We start from the raw sequence: 8397 nt of genomic DNA, 5'->3' as shown, positions 1-8397 counted from the left end.
ACTCACCTCAGCCTCCCAAAGGCACAGGATTACAGGCTGAGCCACCGAGCCTGGCTATGACTTCTTTTTTAATGTGAGCTTCTCACCAGCCATGGAAATTTTTACCAATAGGAACATTTTGAGACCTGGGTGGAAATTCTGATTCCCTTAAAGAGGTTTCACATTTGTTTCTGCCAGTTACCTGATGGTACTACCCATCTGGAAATCACTTTAAAATCAATTCTCTACTTGAACTTCAGTTTTTAACATGCAAGTAACAACCAATTTACATGTAGGCTTGACACTGACTTTGATTTCTCAGGGGCAAATTCAGTTTCCCTCTATCTAGTATAAAGTAAATGCAGGCTATTTTACATGCTGCCTCCCCTGTAGCCTTTTTTATTTTATTTTATTTTGTTTTGTTTGTTTGTTTGTTTTTGAGTTGGAGTCTCACTCTGTTGCCCAGACTGTAGTGCAGTGGCTGCTCCCGGCCACCGCAGCCTCGACCTGCTGGGCTCCGGCAACCTTCCACCTCAGCCTTCCGAAAAGTCAGAATTACAGGCGCGCGCTACCACGCCCGGCTATTTTTTAAATTTTATTGTAGAGATGAAGTCTCGCCTGCCCAGGCGGATCTCGAACCCACGGGTTCAGGCAATCCACTCACCTTAGCCTCCCAAAGGTGTGGGATTACAGGCTGAGCCACCGAGCCCGGCTTTCTTATTATTCACTCAAATGTGGAGAGGATAGCCCACTGATATGCAGATTTTTGCAAGAGTTTCTTATTAGGATCCCCACTTTCCTTGAATTGTATACTTTATATCCTTCCTGACACTTTTGAGAATAAAAGTAGGCACTATTAATAATTATACCAGTGCAGCTGACATTAGCTAGTACTATCTTGGGCAAATCAGGATGTATGATCATCCTAGACATCCTAACATAGATATCAAAATTTAGGCTAAAAAGTCACCATGGTTTGGCCGATACTGTTGGGATGATTGCTGCTTTTGCTGCCTGCTGACTTCCAGGTTTCCTATCTTTATATTTATTGTTTTCTTTTGTGAATTCTTTAGCTTCTTCTCAGCTCGGTGAACGTTGTTATACGAGGGAACATCTCTCCAAAAAAAAAATCCGGAATGTATTTCTAAAAAAAATGTGTGTTTATTCTTACATGTTTAAACTTCAGTCACCTTCAAAGTACCCTCTGTTTGATGTAATACACCTATTGAGATGCCTTTTCCCCTGCTCAAAACAGTTTTTGAACTTGTCAATTTTGATGCCTTTTAGTGCTTCTGACTGTTTGATTTCAGCTCTTCCATGTCAGCAAAAACATTTCCCTTTGAGAAATGCTCTCATCTGGGGAAACAAACAAAAGGGTCTCTTGGGGTAAGATCAGGTGAATAGGGAGGGTGGGGAACAGGAGCGATCAAAAACTGTTGAACACTCAGCGCAGTGTGGGCAGGTGTATTCATAAATCATCCATCATGAAATGGGCAAACTCGTTGAAAGAATCACCACAAAAAAAATCACTAAATATGAAAATATTTTATTTATCCATTTTTATTGTTTTTATTTATTTATTTTTTGAGTTGAAGTCTCACTCTTGTCTCCCAGGCTGGAGTGCAGTGGCACACTCACAGCCATCGCAGCCTCGACCTGTTGGGTTTAGGCATTCCTTCTGACTCAGCCTTCCCAGTAGCTGGAACTACAGATGCACACTGCCATGCCCGGCTAGTTTTTTGTGACTTTTGTAGAGACGAGGTCTCACCAACTTGCCTAGGCTGGTCTCGAACCCCCAGGCTCAGGCGATCCTCTCACCTTGGCCTCCCAAAATGCTGGGATTACAGGCTGAGCCTCTGCACCTGGCCCTATTTTTATTATTTTTAACTGAAAATTAAAATTGTACAGTAGTTAAGTCTAACATGTCACCAGAAACAGAAGTTTTCTCTCTCATCCTAAAAGGCAATACAAAAACTCAATTTAAGCATGAATTTTCTATATCTAGCAATTGGTCAAGTAAGAAGTGGATTAAAAAGCAGGTATTTCTCATTCTAAAAGAGGCTCATTGTGTTACTGTTCTATATGTCTTATCTTCAAGTGTATTGCTAGGTAGTAAGAACACAAATAAATGTGAACACATGTTGAAGAAATTAATAATCTCGTGGGAGAGAGAATTAAAAAAAACACATTGACATGGAAGTGTGATAATTCATGTCCCACATGATAAAGTGTCCAAATCTTTCAGAAATAAGAAAAAGAAATAGCAGAGCTGCCTACTTTGAGCTGGGTAGTTGAAGAAAGGTTCACAAAAGCTGAGCTTTCGCAATGCTTTCATGAATTATTAAAATTTGAAAGAGGTATTTAACATTGGACTTGTTTTAAGTCTTTAACATGAATTATTTCTGGGTTTATCCTGAATTTAAAGAAAAAAATAGTATTGTTATTTAAACTTTTAGGTGGACTGTATTCATCAGAAAATGTTTTCCCAGAAAGTAATTTGTTGTTTGAGCATCAATTATGGTGCATATGTAATTTTTTTCTTAGCTTTCTTGGTGTAAGATATTTACAGTATTTCCTCTGATAATGAGATCACACCAAGTATGATGGTGTTAGTTTACTTGAATAAAAGTCAAAACTGATATTGTGATCCTAAACGTGTAAGCCATGCATTTCTCTGTTCTGCGAATCCCTGTGAACAACAAACACACTTGTAAACTGAAGAAATAATACTTTCTGCATCTGTTTTATTTTTCAAATGTTTGTGGAAGCTATTATGATTAATCAAAAAAAATTTAGAAGCATTAATGTAGTGTTAGCAAGCATTTTCAGCAAGAAAAACAATGTGTTCAGGCTATAAGCATATTTCTAAATCATGGCAAACAAGTTGTATGTTATTATGTAATCACAGAAAATATATTCATATATCCTATTCTATGTAGAGGCAGAATAAGAATAATAAAATAGAGCAACTCTAAGAAATTTAGTGGTTTAAGTGTACTTAAAAAATACTCAGTGATCTATTACAGAAACAGAGAACTGAATACCACATGTTCTCACTCATAAGTGGGTCCTGATCATTTATCACACTACGACAAGAAAGGGATTGGCAGTAGCGGGACACTGTTGGTGGGGGGGGGCGGGGGGAAGTCGGAGGATCACATAACATCACTCAGGTTACCTGATCCAAGCCCAAATTTCACCTGCACACAGATTACCTGTGTACCTAATCCTGACTTGTACCCCACATCTTTACAATAACATTTTTTTAAAAACCCTCTCCCCTAAAATCTCTGAAATGCATGCACAGTAACAAATATCAAAGAATGCTTCACCTGAACTGAAATCAGAAAATAATTCTGACATTATACTGCCCGCATCTAAGGCTTTCTTCTAAACATCAAATAGTTAAAATAAATAGGAAAAAGATGCTAAAAGTACTCCCGATTCCCTGGTGCAAAGCTTGTATCAAGTGGCAGGCAGTTAATTGTTGGAGGGCATCTGGCATAACCCCAAAAATCTACCTGGGCTTAGTAACCAAGAGCTCTTTTTTTGTTCTTCAAAATTCATTCCTTTTGAGACTTCTGGTCTGTTTTAGGGATGTCTCATGAGAGTACTGCTGTTTTTTTCTTTTCTTTTTAAAATTTTCTTATTCTTCCGACAGGGTTTCTGTTTCTCTGAGTCTTTCTTTCTTTCTTTCTTTCTTTCTTTCTTTCTTTCTTTCTTTCTTTCTTTCTTTCTTTCTTTCTTTCTTTCTTTCTTTCTTCTTTTCCTCAATTGTTCATTTTGAAGTCTCTGGCTCCTACGATTGACTTTCCTTGGTTACCTTGTCATTCATGGCTGTCTCCTCATGCTTCAGAGGAAGGCACTGAGAAGCTGAGTTCATGAGGTACGCATCATTGCGGGGTCAGCAGGCTGAGCTCCTCAAAGCCTTGTATTTAGAATAGTCTCTACTTTTGTGTCAAGGAGCATAGTGTCGTGGTTCTGCACATGGGCTTTGGAGTCAGACTGCCTGTGTTCATGAAGAAAGCAATTAAAACAGAACCCCACACATCACTAGTGCTATATAAGTTGTGTCTATCACTGTGATATTTTTCATTTCCCTAGAGAAGAATTCGCCAGTATTCTGTAAGGAAAGGTAAGCATGGGCTGCCAGTGTTAGCAGAACCAAGTGTTTCTATCCAGTTTTTAGGACCTCATTTTTACTTTACCTTTATTATATTTATTCTCCTCAGGTCAAGAATCTCCTGTTGTTCCTTCAACTTCTCCAGAATGAAAAGTCCAGAATTCTGGTGTAGAAACAGGTAAATATTTGTTTGCACAGGAAAAGGGAGAGTGTCTAGGGATGTAATTGTTTCTTTAATTTAGGTTTTATATGAGATTTCCTGTTGCCAATTACACTTGTAAGCCTCTTTCAGAGGTAGCTGGTAGCTTTAATTTCTGGACATTTTGGAGGTAAGCAGATTGCATTCCCCTGTCTCTGTGTTCTGCCTGCAACCAGCTTGGGTTGCATTTGGCTTCACCATTTATCCAGAAGGTCTTAGTTTCCAAAATTTCCAGTATCTTTATTATTATATTCCCTTTGTGATTTTGGTAACATTTTAGGGAAGAAGACATGGCTAAACTATCATATTTAAATAGAAGTTTTTCTAAGGGTAAAAGTAAACACCCTTAGTGCGAAAGGCAGGAAGCATTCCACATGGTTTCACTCTCTCGTCTGGGATAAAACTGAGTAGAACCCGAAAGAGGCTCTCTCATGGGTAGCAACAATTAAACTGGACAAAATATATTAATCAAATGTTTTAAGGCATGAGACAATAGAAAGAGCAATACTGTGGCCCCATAATCACCCCAGCACTCTAGCTAGGCATAATTTCCTGACCATGGGTCAGAGATCTGGAGTCTAAACAGAGCATGATGGCCCCTTTTACACTGAGAAGGCAGAGGTCAGTGCTTGACATAGCTGGAGTGTCTGCAATATTTGGAGCAACATACCAAGGCAGAAGAAAGCATGAGGAAAATAGGGGAAAATATATTTGCTAGAATTCTTGAGCCAAGGGCTGTGTGTGCAGGGAGAGACCACTTCTGACTAATCAGAAGCAGCTATTATGGGAACATCTTAAGATACTAGTGATCAAGGCATGATAGGAAACATTGAAGTTTTAGCTCGACCAGAGGGGAAAAATCTCATTAACACTCCACTAGCTCATCCAGCTGGAGCAGGAGAAAACTACCTTATGAGTAAAGACCAGACCCTAGAGCAAGCCCTACTCTAGATCTACTTTAAGAAAAATATGAAAAGGCTAGACCCAAGTCTGGACAAGATAATAGGAGAAATTGAATTTGTCATTGGGTCCAAGACAGTCTTGGAAAACATCTTGGGCTTGTCACAAATATGTTGTTCAAAGTCATAAAGCCAAACCAACACAATTTCAAGGCGATTAGCAAGCAATGGATCTCTTACTAGAAAGCAAAGTCTTCAGAGGACAATAATAGAATCTCTACAGTGATTTATTTACAATATCTCATATTCAGTAAAATATCATTAGACATACAAAACAGAAAAATGTGTGTCATAACGAAGGCACAAAATCACCTCAATGTGACTGATCCACTGCGGTAAGCCTTCTCAAAATGTCCACATCCTAATCCCCAGAACCTATGACTATGTTACCTCACATGGCAAAAAGGAGTGATGAATTTTGAGATGAGGATATTATTCTGTATTATCTGGGTGGGCCTAATGTAATCACAGGAGTTATAGCAAAACGAAAACAGAAGAATTAGCATCAGAGACAGAAGTTCAGTTAGAAGTAGAGGTCAGAGAGATTTGAAGATGATATGCCACTGATTTTGAAGACAGGTGAAGAAGCCATGAGCTAAGGAATGCAGGTGACCCCTTGAAGCTAGAAAACACAAGGAAATGGGTTGTCCTCTAGAGGAGGGGTCCCCAACCCCCAGGCAGATACCAGTCCTTGGCCTGCCAGGACCTGGCCGCACAGCAGGAGGTGAGTGGCAGGCAAGCCAGTGAAGCTTCACCTTTATTCACAGCCACCCCCCCATCACCTTCATCACCACCCAAGCTCTGTCTTCTGTCAGATCAATGGAGGCATTAGATTCTCATAAGAGCACAAACCAGTTCATTGTGAACTGCGCATGCAAGGGACCCAGGTTGCATGCTCCTCAAGAGAATCTAATGCCTGATATCTGAGGTAGAGCTAGCACTGGGGAGTGGATGCAAATACAGATTAAAATTAGCAGTGAGATTTGACTGCACATATCTCGTTCCTCATCATGAAAAAATTGTCTTCCACAAAACTGGTCTCTGTTGCCAAAAAGGTTGGGGATCCCTATTCTATGAAGTTCTATTGAAATGAGCTAAATCAGTTAATAAAATCAAATTGCTAGCCGGGCTCGGTGGCTCAGCCTGTAATCCCGCGCCTTTGGGAGGCTGAGGTGAGTGGATTGCCCGAGCCCGCGGGTTCGAGACCCGCCTGGGCAGCGAGACCTCATCTCTACAATAAATCAAAAAATCAGCCGGGCGTGGTAGCGCATGCCTGTAGTTCCGGCTACTCGGAAGGCTGAGGCGGATGGATCGCCGGAGCCCAGCAGGTCGAGGCTGCGGTGGCCGGGAGCGGTCACTGCACTCCAGTCTGGGCGACAGAGTGAGACACCAACTCAAAAGAAAAAACAAAAACAAATTGCTAGCAAAATAATAATATTAACCAGCTTACTCCATTTTGTTTAATACTTTCATCTTAGTTACCTGCCTGACCTAAGAATCAATGCCTACATATGATTACAGTAATGTTCCCATGACCCCAGACCCCAACTTTGTCTCCTTTGGGCAGGTCGTGCTGACTGTCTCCTGCTGACTGTTACAAAGCTCCTTAGCCCTAAGTTCCATGTAATTGTATGCTTTGTTAACTGAAATCAAATGTTATGCTTTACAAAACCCCATTGTTATATTTTCTTCTTATATTCTGTTAGTAACCTAACCAAGATAACTCCATTGTATAATAATTCTTCTTTCTTATCTCTATGTAACTACCTTAAACTATATCTCAATGGCAGAACTCCAAGGACTTTCTGAACACTGGCTATACCTGGACATAAAATTAATCAAAGCTCCCTAACAATCAAAAGTTCCCATTTTGGTTGCCAAGTTGTTAGCTAATAGTTGCTATGGTCACTGAGTCACTACATAGCCAATTCTGCAAATTTTACCTATAAAATTTTACCTATTGTCACAAACTGCATCGATTTGTAAAGAATTGTTGTGTTTTTTTTTGGTGTTTGCCTGCTCTTGATCCATGAGTTAATAAAGAACTCTAATTAATTAGACTTTGCTGGCATGACTTCTTCTCGCTTACTCGGTCGTAACACTATAAGTAATGCAGTTCTGCCAACTCCTTGACTTTGGCCCAGGGAAGTTGGTTTTCGACCTCTGACCTCTGAAAAAGAATATATTTGTGTTCTTTTAAGCCACTACATTTGTGTTAATTTGTCACAGCAGCCATAGAAAACTAATAAGACCAAATGCTGAAATTAAGACAAAATTGTTAAAGCAGCTACTTAAATATGCTTAGAGTTAAAAGAAAATATATTTTTTTAGTGAATAAAGAGGAAACCTCAGCAGAAAAGTGGAATTAGATAGAAATTATTGAACCAAAAGTAAAATAACTTTAATAAAAATTCACTGATTGAGTTTCACAGTAAACTGGAGCTAATGGAAGAAACTATTAACTGGAAAAAAATCTGAAGAACAAGAGCTCTAAGTTGGAAAAGAAATGATCAAAGTCTCAGTGATCTGTGCAGTAATACTAAACTATACAACATCAGTGCAACTGAAGTTTCAGAAGAAAAAGAAAGTGAAGATAGGGAAGAATACATAAACAAAGAAATAATGATTGAAAATGTTATAATTTGATGAAAATATTAAATTATAGACTCAAGAATGTTATTAATTCCTAAGCATTAGAAATACAAAGAAATTGGCCAGGCAAGGTGACGCAAGTCAGTAATTCCAGCACCTTGGAAGGTTGAGGTGAGAGTATTACCTGAGCCCAGGGATTTGAGACCAGCTTGGGCAACTTGGTGAGACCTCATCCCTACAATATATATATAAAAAAAATAGCTGGGCATGGTAGCACATGTCTGTGGTTCTGGCTACTTGGAAGGCTGAGGCAGAAGGATTGCCAGAACCCAGCAGGTCGAGGCTGCAGTGGCTGTGAGCCTGCCACCGCACTCCAGCCTGGATAACAGAGTGAGACATTGACAAGAAAGAAAGAAAGAAAGAAAGAAAGAAAGAAAGAAAGAAAGAAAGAAAGAAAGAAAGAAAGAAAGAAAGAAGGAAGGAAGGAAGGAAGGAAGGAAGGAAGGAAGGAAGGAAGGAAGGAAGGAAGGAAGGAAGGAAGAATC

The sequence above is a fragment of the Carlito syrichta genome, unplaced genomic scaffold (assembly GCF_000164805.1).
Source record: "Carlito syrichta isolate Samal-C Ts95f unplaced genomic scaffold, Tarsius_syrichta-2.0.1 Scaffold150384, whole genome shotgun sequence".
NCBI lineage: Eukaryota > Metazoa > Chordata > Mammalia > Primates > Tarsiidae > Carlito > Carlito syrichta.
Note: the sequence above shows the minus strand (reverse complement) of the source record.